This window comes from Xyrauchen texanus, chromosome 24 (genome assembly GCF_025860055.1).
Source record: "Xyrauchen texanus isolate HMW12.3.18 chromosome 24, RBS_HiC_50CHRs, whole genome shotgun sequence".
Classification (NCBI taxonomy): domain Eukaryota; kingdom Metazoa; phylum Chordata; class Actinopteri; order Cypriniformes; family Catostomidae; genus Xyrauchen; species Xyrauchen texanus.
In genome coordinates, this window is record NC_068299.1 from 17,026,570 (window position 1) to 17,047,272 (window position 20,703).

The 20,703-nt window shown below is 37.8% G+C and overlaps 1 protein-coding gene across 4 annotated transcripts in view; it reads left to right on the top strand.

Moving 5' to 3' along the window:
• Positions 1-20,703, top strand: part of LOC127617645 (stromal membrane-associated protein 1-like) — a 142,587-nt gene that overhangs the window by 18,159 nt on the left and 103,725 nt on the right. The window lies entirely within an intron of this gene.

Consider the following 20,703-nt stretch of genomic DNA (forward strand, 5'->3'; position numbering starts at 1 on the left):
TTCAACTGATATAAATGCATCTCTAGACTCCTGCGTTCCGCTCTTCGTTGTGGTGCTTTTTGTTTTTTGTAGCGTGAAGACACGTTTGTCTGAACGGTTACTGGACTTTACTGTATTAGCCAATAGTTACATGAATGCTACTCGTACTTGAGAAAATAAATTAGCGCTTATCTCAAAGTCATCTCAACGCTTTGGAGTTGGTAGTATAGTACCACCTGTTGGATCTACTCCGAATCTGCAGCTGGGTAGGGCACTGTTGTCTAAGTTGACCATAAATAACCAATGCATATAAACAGATAAACATCGGCCACTGCCATTGGTGAATGGCATTGTATTTGCAGATAGGCCGATGGCAGGCAACAAGGCGAATATCGGCCGATACCGATGTTTGGCCGATAAATTGGTGCATCCCTAATAAAAACAAGTTATTGACTTGAACAGAAAGAGATTAATTGGTCTAATACACAAAAATATATATTTTAGCCTATTTTTTTAAGTTCACCCATTTTTATTTAATATCAAATTCCATGTTAGCTGGGATAGGCTTCAGCCCCCCGCGACCCTGTACACAGGATAAGCGGTTGACGATGGATGGATGGATGGATGGATGGATGGATGGATGGATGGATCAAATTCCATTAAATTGAATTCTGTAGTTTTTAAAATTTTTCACACTAATTAAATTATAATTTTAATTTTACAATTAAATTAATAAAAATTTTGATATTTTTTAGATTTTGTAATCAAAGTCTTCAAATATATATATATTTTTTTTAACTTTTTGAGGTTTTTTCCCCCACCCAAATATTCCTCTGGATTCCTGGTTGTGTCTTGAGACAGAAAATTACTTAACTATTTCTTATATTGTGAATGGCAGACACATATTTTGAAGCTAGTGTGGTTGTCTTGTCATTTTCTCGAAGTACAATTGTGAGTTTCTCTGTATCAGACAGTTTATGGAATGAATGATGAAATGTTAAAAAAAAATTAAAGAATGTTTCTCTTACAGTTTGGTACTTTGGGCAAAAAACAAAACAAAAAAAAAAGTGTTTCTCATCTACTATTTGGTTTGTATCACACTGTCTACATATCATCTGCTCTCTTGGTAGCCAGTAACTGTGATGTCTTCTGTGATCTCTAGATCGGTCACTTAGTCTATATTTAAACAGAATCTTTCTTTCTTTAAGTTGTTTAATTGACAAGTAATTTGCTATTTCTGTTTAGGACTGAATAGCATTGAAGTTTGTTGTGGAGTTCAAATTCAGTTTTTAATGTTTCATCGTGCTCATGTCTTAGATTTGTTTTTACATTTTACAGCCGGTGGGGGGTGGTATTTATTAGAAACTTTATCATTAACTAGTATACTTAGCAAAATGAACATTAATTCCAGTATAATCATCAGTAGAAAGCTTAAAAAAAAATTCAGCTTGCATCTGGACTAAATGATTCAGATCTCTTTTTTTTGTTCAATTTAGTTGTTAGAGATCAGCTCACTTTTCATTCACTCAGTTATTTTTTGGGACCCATATAATATATTATAATAGTAATATATAGTAGTATATCTCAATCCTGCACCTTTGATTTTTAAACCCTCATGCTTTTATTTTGACATTCTGAACTATCCAGGAAGTCTTGTGTGTCTGTTTGTAGGCAAGTTCACAGTACTTTTAATTAGCTTCTTATTCAAATAGTTCAAATAGCTCAAATAGCTCCTCCACCTCCTGGCAGATGTCAGATGCTCCTCCGCCTTCCGGTGGACAGCAGTGAGCTCCCCTGGCCCCTGGTGGATGGTTGTGGCTCCTCTGCCCTGCGCTTCATGGCAGACGCAGTCCTCCTCTTAACAGTTACTTATGGTTGTCAAATAAAGGAAAGCCTCCTTCGCCATCATTTACAGCAGGGGTGCTCACACTTATGAAATCTACCATGTTCAATAAAGGCTATACATTATCACAATACCAAAATTAGTAGTGAAATTTTATGCTTCTCAAAACCACAACAAAAAATAACACAAACTAATTTGTTAATTATGGAAGAATGGTTTCAAGTTCTTAAAGGAGACCTATTATGCCCCTTTTTACAAGATGTAATCTCAGCTGTCCCCAGAATGTGTCTGACGTTTCAGCTCAAAATACCCCACGGATAATTCATTATACCATGTTGCAAATGCCTCTTTTTGAGTGGAATCAAAAACATGCTGTTTTCGTGTGTGTCTTTAAATGCAAATGAGATGTTGCTCCCCGCCCCCTTTAGCTGCATTAGCCGTGGAATCGGCTAACATTCACATAATATAAAGTGCAATACTTGCATCTTCAGGATATAAAGCTGGAACACAAACAGTTGGTGCTGATCCATGCTTGAGAATCAATTTTATTTAAAAATCCAGATTGATATTGACACTCATTCACAAAGCAGGTGTAAAATGATTTGCACAAACTTTTTTTGTATGTTTTGGGGCACATTTCCTTCAAAAACAAAACTTTTTTTCAGTGGCTCTGAAGCCGGGAGTATATGAAGACTCTTGTGTTCACTTTTACAGCCAACAACAGAACACTTATGATGCTTATGAAGCTGAGACAAAATTCTTCTCACTGTATCTTCGAAAACAAATAGCTGACCATGTGTAGATCACTCGGGGGAGGATCTATGATAATAGGGTGGAGTCCGTCACCAGTCGTGGGCGAGGTCTGCTGTAATGTAATAACACTGTTTTTGATTAATATAAATATAAGAAAGAGGAGTGGGTGGAGTTTTAACATTTGTAGGGTGGTTGTGTACACACACTGCCGACTCACATTTATGTACAAACACCATGTTAAAGTTTTTGCTTAATCGGTCCCCTTTAAGTAATAATTTAAGACTAGTAAACAGTCAGTAATAAAATAACAATAAAAAAACAGCAATGAATAGAAATTGGTTAAAAATAATAGAACACACAAATACAAAAATAAGAAAATTCTGTGCTTTTTTTTAACAGCATTAAACATTCAGAATGAAATGCAACATAAAACTACTGCTGGTTTTCACTGTATGATTATAATACATTAATACCTTTTTAAAGCTACTAAAGTTACCCAGTTAAGAGCTGTGAGTGTTTTCCCGTATTCTTGTTATGGTTGTTTGATTATTATAATATCATGCTACAATAGACGGCAGCAGGTCTATTAGCTTACATTTATACTTTCTAGTGTAACATTTTAATAAAAAAAATTTTCTCCACTGTTTACATTCACTTTAGACATCACTCTCTGTGTTTAAATGAATACCTCACCAAGACGGGCATTTTGGCAGAATTTTGAGATGTATTTGACTGTTTAGGCACGCATTTGCGTAAGCATTTTCGGAACAAACCTGCGCTGCCTGTCAATCAAACAGGGAGCAACTGTAACTAGATCACTTGCGAATTATAAAATGACATGCTCTGGATTACTTTCAACTGATACAGGCCTAAGATATCTCAAATATAGCTGATTATTTTTTTCATTATTGATGTTTTAATCAGTCTGCTTGTCAGGTCAAGCAAGTAAAATTCTTTCACTTTTCAAAAATCCACTTGTCCCAGACAAGTATAATGTCGAGCCCTGTTTGAATATTGTATTCGGCATCCTCTGTTACCAATTTGTTTTTCTGCAGTATAGCTCCTCAAGTAAATGTACGTTATTTTAAAGGAGTTTTAGATATTATTTTGGAAAACAAGCCAAAAAAGGCTAATCAAAAATGTATTTTGTTCCAGTGTATATTGGTCTTAAGACTACACTCTCACATCTTTCGATCCATCTTTAACTCACAAAATCTCCCTGCATCCCTGTCTCTCTCCACGACTGTGCCGGAAGAATGCATTTCTCTGATATCCCAGTTTTACTGCACATTTACTCTATGCATGCATGGATTGTATAATATCAAATGTTTTCCCACTAATGCCGATTTGTAGGAGTATGTAAAGTAAACCATCATGCCAAATTGATACAAATTCTTTTTTTTAAATCTACGAAGCATGCAAATATTTTCCTTTGTTTGCCCTTGATGTTTTTGTCTTTTAGGGTATGTAGAGCACACACAAATACTGCGGTAATTATTGGGGTCAAATTTTTCAGTCCTTCAGACCAAATCACAGGGAAGATGCCAAACCATAAAACCAAATTAAATATCTTGACTAGAGCTTGAATTATGTTGTGGCTGCTGTATTTAAGCATTTCATTACTAATGCTGTCTTGTTCAAATGCTTTATTTGTTCTTTTATTTCTGACAGTGTTATATTTATATATATATCTCTTTGCTTTATTTGTTCTTTTATTTCTGACAGTGTTATATTTATATATATATCTCTATTCAAAGGGTTTATACAGACTCCAAAATGTTTTTTGGTCTATTAATTGATCAATTTAATTAACTTTAAAATAGATAGGAGTCTTGTCAGCTGATTGGCTGTTTTTTTTTTTTTTTTTTTTGGCAAATTGTCTTTTCGAAGACATTTACATTCTATATGGAACCAGACAGCATTTTAAATGTTTTGTTGAAGTTTGTTTGGTTGTCTTGTTTTAGATAAAATTACATATTACAAATATGTAATTAATTTTGTCTGCTGCTGTATTCCATTTACCTCTGGAGGGAAATTAGTAAACATGAATTCATCTAACATATGTAATATTATAGAGATGTTCATGTTATCTTTGAATTTTTCAATGTTTGGTTCCATTTGAGTTTGATTTTCAAATGAAATATCGAACAATTCCAGATTCTTGTGGAGTAGTCTTAGTCCATTCATTTGATTTGTCTTAATAAGAGCACTGTTTGACAGTGATCAGAAATTTGGAGTTGAGGTCTTACTTTAAACGCATCATTGAAGTTTGGATTAATGTCTGTAATTGAATAATCAACCACACTAGCCCATAATGTGAAGTAGTGCATTAATCTAACAAGTTAATCTCCTCTAATTCTACCATTTATGATGTAAAGCCCCAAACCTATACACAGCTCTAACATCGGTTTTCTGTGTTGACTAAACTGTCATAGCTGTTTCTTGAAGTGATAATGTTGACTGAGACATGGTGTCAACATATATGTGAATATCATCTACTATATTTATATAATACATTTCTCTCCTAGTTCTTGCATTAAGGTCACCACATATCAGGACATTTCCTCTGGACTCAAAGTGTAGGCTGCAGCTGTATAAATTATTCTTGGTAATATGGAGAGTCATGTGGTGGAATATATACAGCACAGAGGTAAAGATCACTCTGTCCTACCAGTGGTTATATTTCAGTCTAGAGCCCGACCGATATGGGATTTTTGATACCGATTTTAGAGAGGGGACATTTCCTGATTACCGATATGGTGGCCAATATAGTTAATTTTTGAGTTGTTGTTCGGTTGATGGGGGTACCAAACTGTGAATCCTTAACAAAACAGTTTGTTGAGTACATGTTTACACATTAGCTTACACTCAGCTGACAAGCAATGAAAGTAGCTACGTGGTTAGTTAGCTTTAAGCTAGCTGGTAACCGCTAATAGGTACATGTACAAATTCATGTTCAGTTGACAAGCAATATACTTCAGACATCTTATTTTTATTGTCTACATTTGCAACAGACAAACACACTAATGAACAGACAACATTTTCAACCCCACCTCATAAAACAGCTTATAGATATTAGTTAAAATAGAAATATCATCATCAATAACAATACTGGATACAAGAACACAACATTTCAGTGCATTAATACAAAATATTTCACACATGGTCCCGTGCGTCAGAGAACATTCTCACTATTCTCAAGACTTTTCAACAATCAGTCAGGTATCTCAATCGCGCATTTCTTCAAACTTTCTCCCTCTTATAAAAACTTTTTCGTTTTCCACAAACACGAGCAAAACGGCATTAGATGTCTTTGATTCCTGCACTGTCATGGATTTAATAAAAACTTTTGATGACTTTTACCCTTGTATTTTATTTACCCTTTACATCTGTGAGGAGAGCTGCTCTGATATATGTATCTCTCATACTGTACTCCTATTTGATCACTTGATCAATGATGTATTTGCGAATCAAATTTGTTTTTGCATGGCTCTGATGGTCACCTCTCTGAGCACTGGAGCCAAATGACCTTTCATGGCCCTTCAGTCATTCGTCCCTGTGTGAATTAGTGCCCGACCGATTTATCGTTGGCCGATATTAGCCTTTCACAGATTTATCGTATCAGTGTATGTGTTTTCTAATATTTGCAGATATTAAAACTTTCTTTTCAGAACATATAATGCAGAAAACAATGTTTAGGTGATTTAGAATTGGTGTAATAACAGCGTTTGTCCAGCAGAGCGTGCTCCGAATCCATTGTTGAAAGAGCTGAGCTGATGGTGGTTCTGCAGACAGGGTGGAGTTAATGGTGGTTCTGCAGACAGGGTGGAGTTAATGGTGGTTCTGCAGACAGGGTGGAGTTAATGGTGGTTCTGCAGACAGGGTGGAGTTAAGTGGTGCGGAGTTAAGAGGTGTTTTCTGATTAAGTTGCTAACTAGATTTTGAAATGCATACTGGAAAATTAATAAACACTGACTCCATTTTCCCTTTTCAATATAACTAATAAAATGTTAACCCTGTCCCTGACAACCATGTCACTCATGTTCATCACATTTGTTTGCTGTGTTAGCCAGCTTTAGTTTGTCAGTGCAGTCAGTAACTTAGCAGATAGAAAGGTAAGCAGATCATCTTTTTGCAGCTCAGCAGACAACAGTGCAGTAGTGGATGTTGTCTGTTGAGTGTTGATGGCATGTTACGTTGATACCTATTTGGCGAGACCCAATGCTGGGAAGTAAATAAACAATGCCCATCTTTTACTCTCTGTGACAACAAGCTTATAGCTAATTAGCTAACCACGTAGCTACTTTAATACCTTGTCAGCTGAGTGGAGGCTAATGTGTAAACATGTATTCACCAAACTGGTTCATTCAGGATTTGTAGTTTGGTACCCCCTTCAACCGAACAATTCCAGTCATTGCATTTACAAAATATAATATTTAAAAGTCTGGTTTTCCACCATTTAAAAGTTTCCCCAGAACTTGTATAGCAGAATACGGTGCAACACCGCTGCCGCTGTTTATCTCTCGACTCGGCAGCATTGAACCATGAGTTGTTTGTGACTATTTTGTTATGCATTAACAGTGAAATATTGCTTATGATGTTTTGATAAGCAAGAAAACTGTACTTTAGTACATTTAAGATGTACTTGTAATTTACTTGAGGATTACCATGGCATTTTCTGGTACTTTATACTTATACTCCACTACATTTCAGATGGAAATATTGTACATTTTCCAGTGTTGACAATGTATAACAATAATAATAATGTAAAATATTCTTTGATAAAAATATTTGTTTAAGAAAGCAGCCTTCTGAGTACCTTTTTATAGTAATATCATCCACATAGAAAAGGTCTGTTTTCATTCCAGCTCAAAAATTAACTATATCCCTATAAAATCAGTATCGATCTAAAATAAAAATCCCATATTGGTCGAGCTCTAGTGTGAATAAGGATGTGCTGGTAGGTTTCATTCAGATTTTTATCAGAGGATTTCAAAGTCACTTCTTGTGTTCGGGCACCAGATTTTCTGGTCCTACATTTTTGGAAGAAACAGTTTCTTATTTATATATTTGCCATTTGAGTCCATTAGAATAAGAACCTGTGCTTCTCTGTGGATGTCTGGAGCCATACTGTGGGATTGATCTTGTGGATCTGTTGAGGAGTGAAGCTCTTCCATCGCTGGTGATTGTTCTAGCTAAAGATTTACAATGAGTGTCTCTGGAGATATTGACGTTCTAGCAGGAGATGAATGTTGAAACAGAATTGAGCTGTTCTTTCAGGTCGTAGATAAGTCCATCTTTGGCCCGAAGTTCTGACTTCAAGACAGACAGTTCCTCCTGCATTTCTTTCTTAATCTCTGTTAGTTGTCTTCTTAACGTCCTCAAATCTTCTTTTGTTTGCTGAAGTTCTTGTGTCATCTGTTCTTTGTTTCTCTGCAAGTCTTCAATCTCTTGTCTTTTAAATTTATCAAGTCAATTGTAAGCTTATGCATCTTGTTTTCTTTTAGGTGGGGCATTTATTAATTCTTTCAGTTCCAGAACCTCATCTCCAGGAGTGAGAAGTTTTCTTTCAAAGATGTTGCTGTTGTCTTTGTGTTTTGGATGTGTTTGACGTGAGAAGAGCTGGTATTTGGATCTTTGTGGTCATCTTGTATGGGAGTTGCATTAGACAGTGCCTGTTTTTTAATTGTTACAAAATCTCCCATAAAATGGTTTGAGAGCAGCCTCTGATCCCTGAACCATGACAGTGCCATTCTGATATAAGTCCAAAGTTAAAAATCTTGTTTCATTATTCCTTTCAATTTTTTCAAATACCGGGATCTGTATGCTTTTGCAGATGCCTCTCTTGGTGATGAAGTGTTGGCAGAAAGCTGAGTGCCATAAATGGTTGTTTTCAGTGTAAAATAACAGGTTGATTATGACACTTTTATTATAGTCAGCAAAGAGTGGCCAAATTCCAAATGGAAGTGAGAATCAATATGCCCTACTCCCCTCTGAAGGACTGAGCCCTTGAAGTGGAAACTCTGAAGGGAGCAGGGCACTTGTGTCACGTCTTGTATGGCTGTTTGGAACACACTTGATGAATGGACTAATGAAAGACATGGATCACTCCCACTTTATCATCGCCTGAAACTAAAAGGGCTCAAAAACGCAGTTTGGAATTCGCCCAGTGTGTTAGGGTTTTTCTTCATCTGCTTATGATGCTGTTTGGAACATTCCAAGCACTTCTGAGGGTAAGCAAAGGGGTGGGGCAAACATGCTGCATTGGCCATATCTGATTTTAGAATGTAAACAATCAACTGAAAAAATAAAATGCCTTTTTGTTTGTTTTTGATATTTCTTCTAGGAAATATATTACACATAAATAAATAAAAAATGATTAAATAAAACCCCAAAACAAGCAAATGTCCAGTTCCACTGGCACTGTATTTTGTCCAAAATGTTTTTTTCTGTTCTTCATTTTGGAGAAATCTGCTCCTTTTGAATTAAGATCTATCTTATCCTCTCTTTTCTTCTCAGTTTTTCTTTATTTGTTGTTGTTGTCTCTCTGGATGAGTGATGTTAAGGTGTTGTCTTTTCCTTCTTTGAAACTTCTGTGCTCTGCTCTTCAGAGGTGTTTACACTGTGACTTGAATTCAGACTCCATACTGAGAGGGTATCAGTGAAAACAAAAACTGTTTTCTGTGTAAAATCAGCAAAAACTAGATCTTATATGTTGATTGGATGCGTTTTTCCTTGATTTTCCTTGTTTGTAAATTATTTTGATTATTTACCTGGAGCTTTTCTAAAGAATGATTTTACAGTACTGCTGGAACTCTCTCTCTCTCTCTCTCTCTCTCTCTCTCTCTCTTTCTCTCATGTAGTTCAGAGAGGAACTAGTCGATATGTATTCAGTGTCAGTGTTTCATCTCACGGTTAGTTTTCTAGATAAATTTTCTCGGCTCTGCGGTTCGCTGCCTCTTCGTTATGGTTGGTATTGAGATCCACTTGCTGTGCGCCTGTTTTTCACACTTCATTTTGGGTTATATTTCCTAGTGTGTGGGTGTTTATGGGGTTGATCTTTGCATAGAAAGGATCTGAAAACAATCACAGACGCAGCATAGGGTAATCTTAAGTTGATTTCACACTGGCTTTTTAGTCTAAAACAGAGCGGTTTTCACATGAAAAGTAGGCAATGTGAAAGCTGATTTGGGGAATGTTGTACAGACCCCGAGACTACCTGTAGTAGGTGGTCTGAGCTCTGATGCAGTGGAACTGTGTTCCGGTTGGTAAGAAAGCAACATGTACTTTGGTCCGCACTTGTTCAGGAAGTAAAATGACTTGAGCTTGCGTTTTTGTATGATGACATCATTAATTACATAAATGAGGTAGGTAAAGAAAAGTTTTAACCAGTCTGATGATTCAATGTTTTATATATGCAGTAGAAATGTTTTATTTGTCATGTTTACATTCTGAATTCATAGTGCTTTGGAGCAAACAACACTCTATGCGGCCATAATATACATCGATTATGCCATTTTTGTGGGTGTATAAAAGAGTGTTAATAGGGGAAAAACAGACAAAAGAATGATGATAAGAGCGGCATATCTTTAGAGAGATATGTGAATGGCTTTCGCTGCAGATGGCACATAAGTGAATACGCACTTGAGTGTATCTGTAGATTTGATTAGTTTTGTAGACTAAATAAACAAAAAATAAATCGCTTGACATGTTCTTGTAAAATGTCTCTACATGACAATCGTCAAAATGTTGGTAAATTTGCACCAGCTCGCTAATAAATCTACATGCCAGTGTGTTCATGTTGACTGATTTTGACTGACGAATGTAAACAGAATTAGCTGTCTGCCTCAAGGTAAGTGGAGCTCTAGAGTAGGGCTGAAATGGCTAGTTAATGTTATCGGCAATGTCAGCAATAAAAATTGTCAACAAAAATTCACATTGTCGAATAGTCGTTTGATCTCATTTAACGTTGATCGCACTCTAAACATTCCAAACAGCTTCAGGTGATGTAGATTGCAAAGAATGAGGGCATTATAATGCAGAAATAAGTAAATACAGAAGCATTCTCGTTGTGGAATAAGTGGAGCCAAAGCTCTTTAAAGGAAACACTCTGGAGTTACATCTTAAATGCAGTTATATTTAATGCATTATAGTTAAAATAATATGGAAGGAGATCATGTTAATAACTACAAACTCCAAAACTGGCATTTATCTGTGTGGTCCGAGCCTTTTCTATGAGTTGCGCGAATGTCCCAATCTAAGGGGGAGAGATTGAAATTGTACCCGGCTGATTCACACTCTGTGGTGGGGGGCTCGTCCCTCGAGCGCACACACTTAATGCAGCTAGATTATAACTTGATGGCTCGCGACTTATTGATTCATAATATATGTCACTGTGCATTTCTTATAGTGAAGAAAATTGGCAATATGTAGCTTTATTAATAAGAGAGAGTTTGTTTTTCTGTGAGTTAAAGATGGATTGAAGTGAACAGAAAGGTGAGAGAGGAGGTCTTCTCTCCATTATACACTGCAACAAAATAAATTTTTGATTTGTTTTTGTTTTGGCTTGTTTTCCAATATAACTACTTTTAAAACAACGTACATTTTCTTTAGAAGCTATACTGCAGAAGATAAATTGTTATCAGAGAATGTTGAATATAATCAAAAATACATTTTGGCCAGATTTTGTCCTAAATTATATCACACTCGTTCTTTCTTCGATTTTGTATGAAGTATATCAGGGTCTTAAGATGCACCTTTTTCCGAGAGGTATTTACTGTGCAATGTGTCTTAGAGCTGAAGCACAACATGATGTTACTATAAGCATGCTAATTAAGTAACCATCAAATTGATTGTTGGACAACTAGATGACAATTATGATCCATCCCTATTCCATACAGCTCTCTCCCACACAAACAGGCACGACTGTGATGGATGGGGCAGAACTGCATATTTCCCCCTCACTCTGTTCTTGCGTTTCATAACCAAACACATTTTCTGCACCAGTTCTTGATAAAAAATGGTGCGGCTCTCTTTGTGGACTCTCCATAGATAATGATTTTTATACTGTACAAACTATAGATTCTATCTCCTAAACCTAACACAACCTCTAAACCTAACTCTCAAAGAAAACTTCCTGCATTTTTACATAAAAAATTAATAAAAAAAACAAGAAACTATTTAGTATGTTTAAGCTATTTGAATTATGATATGTCCTCATAAACCACATTTATAGCATAAAACACTTGTAAATACCAGTTTAACCTTAAAACCACACACTTACTCACCACACATGCATATATGTTGGTACTCCTATCATTACGAGGACTGTCCATAGACATGATTGTTATACTGTACAAACTATATATTCTATCCCCTAAACCTAACCCTCACAGAAACCTTTTGTCATTTTTATCATTTCAAAATACAAAACGTGGTTAAGTAGGTTTTTAAAGCTGTTTGAATTACAGGGACACTAGGGGTGTCCTCATAAATCACATGTATAGCATAATACCAAAGTAATTACTAGTGTGTAGCCTAAACAAAATGTCCTTGGAAACCTTGTAAATTTATAAAGGCTCAATGGGTGACTTGATGCAGTCAAAAAGTGTGCGTGCTCATACCATGCCCACACTCAGGTGTGTGCTTGTGTTATGAGAGACTTCTGTGCTGATTCCACACTCTCTTTGGAACTAGAGATAAGGGAGAGTGCCACCACAGGAAGCTCCCGCGGCCTCACTTCCTGTTTATGAATACATCCCACAATCACATTCCCAGCATGTTTTGTGCAGTGACCTATACTCAGCAGTCGACACTCACAGTCATTTAGAGATGCACACAGATGCACTGTACAAGCATGGCTTGCCCTGACAGAGCCAATGAGGCGTTACACACACACACACACACACACACACACACATACATACACTATTAGATAAACATCTTTAGCACTGTCATACACTGTTAAAGATTGCAGCAGTTGTTCTGTTTAAAAACAGTCATTGTCTAGCAGAAGTGCTGTGTGTGTGTGTGGCCAGCATTTCTGTGCTGTTTTCTATTACTATGCTGCAGTGCATTCAGGGTTACCCATGTACTCACATTTATGTATCTTTTAGGGAAGACGACATATTTAATTTGGCTATGAGTGAAAGAAGTATTGTCTTATATGCGTCTTACTGTGGGGCCGGTGAATCATGAATCATTAGCCACTTTCACATTAAACCCGTTAAATTGCAGTGAGATATACTGTAGTTTATAGTACTGGTATTTCCAAATTGTTCCTGTTCACATATGACAACCACCACAACCTCCTTCACAAATCCAAACATTTACCCATTTGCCATCACACAAGTATCTGTCAATGACAACAGGTGAAAATTACTAATAACCTACAAATTAAGAACTAAAGACAATTATAAATGTAATAACAATCATAATAATTAAGCCTAATAAATTCCATTGTGTTCCCAAAATAATGCTGCCAAATCTCTGTTCTTTTCGAATTTTGTTTTGTATTGCTTTTTTTTTTTTATTTTATTTTTTTTTTTACAGTTAATGGTGCCAAAATAAAATAAAATGGAACTCAATTTTAGGTTCAAGGTGAAATTGTCTTGTATTATTTTATGATTTAATCACTTTTGTCTTTTGGTTCTTTAATGCAAAGATGAAACTGCTTTCACAATGCATGTTAACTGCAAACTGCTCCATGGAAATAAAGCAAACTACTCTCACAGCACCTCCTGAGATTATCAGAGCTCATATTTAGCATTCTCATAGATGACATGATTCTTGCAAACAGTTTTAAGATGAATGAAACAGAAAGAATGAGAACTCTTTATATGCGCTTGTTCCACAAGACAGGCCTCTGAACAAACAGAGAATTGGAATCAGAATCTGACAGATAATCTTTTGTCTGTTCTTAAAAATACAATAAAGTGTGTTTCTTAAAGCAACATCTTTGCATCTAATAGCATTTCTTGTCATGTGTTTCTCTGAGACGTCTCACAGGTCGCCTGCCTTTTTGTGGGTAGATGACCCAAAATGACATGTGCATAAAATATCTGCATTTAGACGAGGAGCTTGCAAACTGGATTTAGCCTTGTTGCATTTTCCTGGAGGCGGGTGCTTATTTCCATGGTTTTGCTATTTCCCAATATTGTCGATCAACATCTGGATTTTGTAAGATATCATCAGTATCTGATTACATGTTTCCTATTGCCCAGCCAGCAGCATAAAGAAATCCATATGACTCCAGTCTTTAAATCTATATTTTCAGGAGCAATATGATAAGTGTAGGTAAGAAACAGATCAATATTTAAGTCCTTATTTACCATCAACCTCCACTTTCACATTCTTCTTCTTTTGTTTTTGGTGATTCACATTCTTCATGCATATCGCCACCTACTGGGCAGGTAGGATAATTTACTGAAACTTTATTTTCTTGCAATGAAAGTGAATGGGGATGGAGACTGTCAGTCTCTAACAACTGTTTTTTTAAGATAGTCATACATTACTATTATTTTTGTGTGAACTATCCCCTTTAAAATGCAGCTCACCCTGAGTAAAATTCTTTGCATGTAGGCTAAAAGTATGTTCTCTTGATGGACCTGTCTTCCTCTAATTTGTGGTCAGGGTCCAGCTTGTTTGTGATTTTACCATTTAATCAGTTTAAACACCTTTCCTCTATGTACAGTTAATAAGCTGTGCCGCTTTGCAGCTAAATTAGAGGGTTTTGCTGTACCTTGACTGGGGATAGAGTGTTATTAACATAACAAAAAGGGGGAGGGGCTGATAGAGAAGACACACAATGGAAAATATTTGCCATAAATAATTTTTCCTGCTCTTTAAATAAGAGTCTGAAGTAGTATGCAGACACAATCTGACATATGCAATGCAAAGCTCCCTGCCAAGACAACACAGACCAAAAAAGAAGAAACGTGATTTAGAAATTGTCTGTTGTTCAGAAGACACATTAATATATGACTGCCGACATTTACCTATCAACTACTATTTAGTATTGGCATGCCTTGATGAGCTACACTGTGAGCTAGGCCAGTACATGAAGGATAGATAATCATAACTGAGCTACATACAGAAAATGTAAATATTTGGCATCAAAAACACCCTGTTTTATTCTGAGAGAGAAGGCCAGAGAGAAGGGTGGAAAATGCTCATTAAAAATAAATTATAACTGTCTGAAAAAGTAAAATGCTTCAAAAGTATTAAATTGCGACCCCTTTGAATCACAGACCAATAATAAGACCTCTCTAGTACACTCCTATTACTCTGCCATTTCTACTTTGGCCTATGTGGTGCAGGGGTTGGATCCTAATCAGCTTTTCCTAATCAGGCAATACAGGGGGCAGCTTTGTGGGGTCCTGAGACACAGCAGCTGGCCAGTGTCCCTGGACCAGACCAATACAATCAGCACCAGCCTTTTGAAGTGTTTTGAACCATAGCTGGAGTGTCCTCAAAGTTCTTTTGAGGTTATTAGGTGAAGTACAGTGCCCCTCTCTTCTTTCTCCTTTTCTTTATCTCTCTCTCTGTTCTTTCTCCTCCCCCTTTGGCAGAGCTGATGGAGGGAATTAGGAAGGAATTTAAAAGAGAGAAAGAGAGAGAGAGGGGCTCTTGTCGCCACATTTACCCATGCCCCCAGAAGTGAAAGATGGTGGGCATAAGGGGACTGTTGCTTGACAAATGCTTTCTTGTAGCCTTGGGGTGACATTGACTGAACGAAGTGGCCATTCAATTTACAGTGAGACAGGTGCTACAAAGGCACACATGACGTGTGTGGGACAAAGAGATGAAGAGTTTGTGTATGTGTTTGGCACATCCTACATTGTGCATGGCTGATTGTTTAAATGTGTTCTATACAGACAAAAGAGCTACAGGCTTATAAATCTGGGGTGACTCCAGAAAGATGTGGGCAGAGACCCGGGTACCAGAGTGCCAACTGTAAATCTCCCGCTTTACAGACACACAGAGTCCCAGGGCCCTCTGAAGGTTTAGACATTGATTCATTTATTTTGCCACCTTATAATTGAGTTTTCAAGGGAGGACCACACACACAGACTCAACCAAAAATATAATGTTATCTTACCACCCAGCTGTTGAATGCAACCTTGTGTTTTATATTCAAGTCTAAATATAGAGTGCCTTAGCCATTCTAAGACCATTTCATACGGCACTTTCACACATCGCTGTATTGTGGACTTATTTACAGTGGCAGATTCAGGTTTCTACTGAGATGAATGCTGAATTATTAGCCAGTGAGTGGTGACTGAGGGACTGGACTGCTACGACCAGCTGTGCGAATAATGAAGGGATTTAGAAAATAGAAAAAGAGAGAAAATGCAAGCATATGTCATTTGAGTAGCCAGAGTCACCCTTTAAGACACCATCTTTCGTTCTGCACAATTTTAGGACAGACGGAGCTGGGGCATGGTCATTGGTCATGGCCTGTCTTGAGTGTGACCTCTGCCAATTCCCCTCCATTTGCAGCACTATCTGTTTACGTAGACCTGTCACTAAACCACACGAGCTGTGAGACGAGCCAAGTTGAAAGTCGACAGACAGTAATAGACAGCAAACAGTTTCTGTCACAGGGTTTGCTTATTATAATTCTTATAATTTTATATTTTTTATATAATTTACCTGTGACATATCACACCACTCGCCTCTAGCAGCTGTTTTTGCACTGATGCTAGAAATAATATGCATTTGTTATGAATAAACTTAACTGAATTATAGAAGAATAGGCATTATGACTGGTTATGTAATACAGTATATACAAATTTTTTGGATTGAATTTCCTGCAAAAATAATTATAGTGGTATTAACATGCATCTTGAATACTGATCTGTGCTGACGTCAACCAAGACTACACTACACCTAAGGTGTAAAAATATAGTGTGCGCACATAAATACATGTGCACGGGCAAAGCCACTTGGAATCAAATAATAAATCACACCTTTAAAATTTGCTACCTGGCATTAACATTATGTTGGAAGTGAACTGTTTTATTTGCATATAGAGCAGGAGTTCAAGATCTAAATTATACCCTTTTGGTGGAGATACATTGATGTGGCCAAGTGTAAAAATATTGTGCATATTTAATCTGATCAGTGAAAACGGATGAATTCACCAAGTGTAAATACCCCCTTTCATGAGTCCTTTTAAAACTCATGTGACTTTCTTTCCGATGTGGAACACAACAGATGTGTTGATGAATATCCCAGTCCATCTTTGCACAATACAATTGTAGCTGATAGTAACTCATTTTAAAGCTTAAAGGACCCAAAAATATCCTGCAAGAATTATGTGGCTTGTGCGCCATTTCCAAGTCTTTTATAGGCATATGGTGGCAAGAAAAAAATGGAAATCAGTGGAATTCTTGATGTCTGTTCTTTATGTTCTTCTCAATGTTCTTCTTGATGTCCTTCTTTCGAGAACTTTCATTGTATTTAGCATTAAAGAAAGTCATACGGGTTTGAAATGGCATGATTGTTAGGAAGTTATGCCAGGTTTTCTTTTTTGGGTCAACTATTCCATTAAAACTCTTGTTCTAGCAACATAATTATGTTACACGAGTAGGTAGTCTTTCGCCGCTGTTTGGGAAACATCAGGACGCATTATCGTTTACACAGCAAATGTGCCCGACCACAAACATGATGAGTGATACATTAGATAACGTTTAGACCCAAGATGAACATTAAACCATGTGTAAGCTAGGGGCCTTATGATAATAATTATAATAATAATAATTTCTTGCATTTAATAGCACTTTCTAGGTGCTCAAAGCACTTTTACATGGTTTAGGGGGAATCTAAGCCATCACCAGTGTACAGCATCCACCTATATAATGTAACGGCAGCCATAGTGTGCCAGAACGCCCACCACACACCAGCTATTGGTGGAGAGGAGAGTACAGTTATGTAGCACATTCATATATGCATAATGCATATTTTTAATGACCTCAGAGAGTCTGGACTTTGGTTTAATGTCTCATCCAAAAGAGGGTGTGCTTTTACAGTATAGCATCCCCATTACTATACTTATGCATTAGGACTCACACAGACCACAAAATATACAGCCCCTGCTGGCCTCCCTAATACCTTTTACGGCAGCAACCATAGATTTTCCTATGAGGACTCCCATTCAGGTAATAGGCAGGCTCAAGCCTGCTTGGCTTCAGTGGGTAACCAGGTGAGATCTGCAGGGTGATATGCTGCTGGCATAGATATGATCTACTTCATTCCCCATCTGGTAAAGCTCTGGAGGAGAATATCCAGTCCCCACTACAGAGTTCTTGTCCAGAAGGGAGGGTGGAGAGTTCATCCAGCACTTCCCTTTCGCAGGGGCTCTGCACCCTTCACTGCGCCGGGCTCCACTCAATGACAAATTAACCTTCTTTAATTGTGGGTGAGCAATGCAGCTCCTGGTGCAGTGGTGTGAAACACAATCTTGCAGCCTTTTATTGGGCTAATAAATCTGGGAGGGTGGCAGATGGAGCCTGTACAGCCAGCCGAACTGAAGTTTGGATGGGTGAGAGATAAGAGACTTTGAAACGAGCTCTATCTCATTACCGCAATTTTTTCTTGTGCTTTTTCGCATGTCGAGGGAATCTTATCAGCCTGTTCCTGTGCTTCCATCCTCTTTTGTCAGCTGAATGGCAAACTGAAGCGAGATCAAAATCGTAGTAATCATGCAGGATGAATTATGAACACGCTTGTAAAATGAAGAAACAGTGCAGTATTGTTTGTTATGCTAATGGTTTCCTTGTGTGTGTGTGTGTGTGTGTGTGTGTGCGTGCATGCGTGCTTGTGTGTGCATGTGTATACGAGGTATGGAAGAGCTGTGTGTTCGGCACTGCCAGGGCCAGTGCAGTGGTTTACTCTACTGTTGCCTAATGGGCATTCAAACCCATGCCAAGCATCCTACAGATCCTTTCTTCCTGCTACCAAGGATACGACAACATGCTGTTAGAGCACGTGAGACAGAGGAAGAGAATTGGACATGTCCTAAGATGGCTGACAGGTGTAGATAAGGCCAAAGAGGGAGGGAAAACCACTGAAATCCATTTCCTGGCAAACATTGTGATTAATAGCCTGTCAGGAGCAGTGCTCCCACCAACACCAACTGACCAGCCAAGAACTGTCAGGCCCGCTCAAGTGCACCCCCAAAATCCTCCTCGCCTTCATGCTATCAGCTTGCTTTTAATCTCTCTTACCAAGCTTCGAACATAGCTGAGAGATACACAACCTCTGTCTCTGTCTGTCTTCGCATCTACAGTCTGGTTACAGATAGACCTTTTCCACCATCATGGTTGGGGTGCGGGCTCCTGGGATGGTTCAAATTCTCTAACTGTTCCACGTATTTCCACCACAGAAAAGGCTGTTCCGGGGCCGAAAACCTGGTTCCGCACCAGCCCCAAAAGCTTCCTGGTCTCTACGCAAGAACCGATTATTTCAGGGGATGGAGGGTGGGATAATGCTTTGTCACCATGGTAAAGTTTTCCCAAAACAACAACAGTAGCTACCGTCTGCAGCAAGGAGTACTTTTTCACTCTATAACAACAATAAAAAACAAAATTGTCAGACATAAAAGCTTTCAAGTAACATGACGAAACAAGTGCTCTACTTGCGATTATGGTATTTACGAAGATCCGAGATAAACTAGAGAGATTGCAAAGGAAAAAAATACTCTGAATGAAGGTGCAGCACAAAATGATGCATGCCGCCTTCAATCGGACAGTTGAACAAATCATAAATAAATTGAACAACACTTGACTACAGGGACCATAAGAAGGAAATAAGCATGTTTGAAATAAAATGTTTGTTTATGTTTGAGATAGTCACGTGAAACTACCACGTAGACCATAAGTGTTACGTCACCGTTTGGCTCAGGTCAGTGGAAAAGTGCGGCCGGTTTACGATAGGCTCCAGATTGTACCAGCAGTGAACCAGCGGCGCACAGGCTCGACTGGGAACCATTGCAATTTCAGTGGAAAAGGGCTAAGAGACTTCACCGGGCTGCCTCCATGCTGAATATTACACACACACACACAAACACAAGTTAATCACAGACACACTGTATTCTTGCAAAATTCTAATTTTTCTGTGGCTGATGAGATCTGGATTCTCGCAATGCAGTTTCACTGAGGCAGATTACTGCAATCAGAAAGTATTCAGACCCCTTAATTTTTCACATTTTGTTATATTGCAGCCTTATGCTAAAATGCTTAAAAAAAATTTCACATCAATCTACACTCCATACCCCATAATGACAAAGCAAAAAACTGATTTGTGATGGACTAGGCTTTCATTAAGGATATCTCTGTATTTTGCTGCGTTCAGCTTTCCTACAACCCTGACCAGTCCTCTAGTCCCTGCTGCTGGAAAACACCCCCTAAGCATTATGCTACCACCACCATACTTCAACGATGGGGTGGTATTGTGAAGGTGATGAGCGGTGCCTGGTTTCCTACAGACATGATGCTTGGAATTGAGGCCAAACAGTTTCATCAGATGCCCAGATCGGTGGAGTGTTGCAGTGATGATTGTACTTTTGCAAGTTTCTCCCATATCCACTCATGATATCTGGAGCTCAACCAGAGTGACAAACTTTCATTTAAGAATTATGAAGGCCACTGTGCTTTTGGGATCCTTCAATGCAAACAAAATATTTGTGTAGCCTTCCCCTGAGCCTAAACACAGTCTTGTCTCTGAGCTCTGCAGGCAGTTCCTTTTGACCTCATGGCTTGGTTTTTGCTCTGATATGCATTTACAGCTGTGAGACCTTATATAGACAGGCGTGTGCCTTTCCAAATCATTGTCAAATCTATTGAATTTGCCACAAGTGGACTCAAAAGTGTAGAAACATCTCAAAGATTATCCAGAGAAATGGGATGCACCTGAGCAAAATTTCAAGTGTCAAATCAATGGGTCTGAATGCTTATGTCAATGTGATCTTTCAGTTTTTTCTAGTAATAAATTTGCAAAGTTATCAAAAATCAGTTTTTTGCTATGTCATTATGGGGTTTGAGTGTAGATTGATGTGGGGAAAAAAATCCTAATAATTTAAAACATTTTAGCATAAGGCTGCAACAACAACATGTGAAAGAAATGAA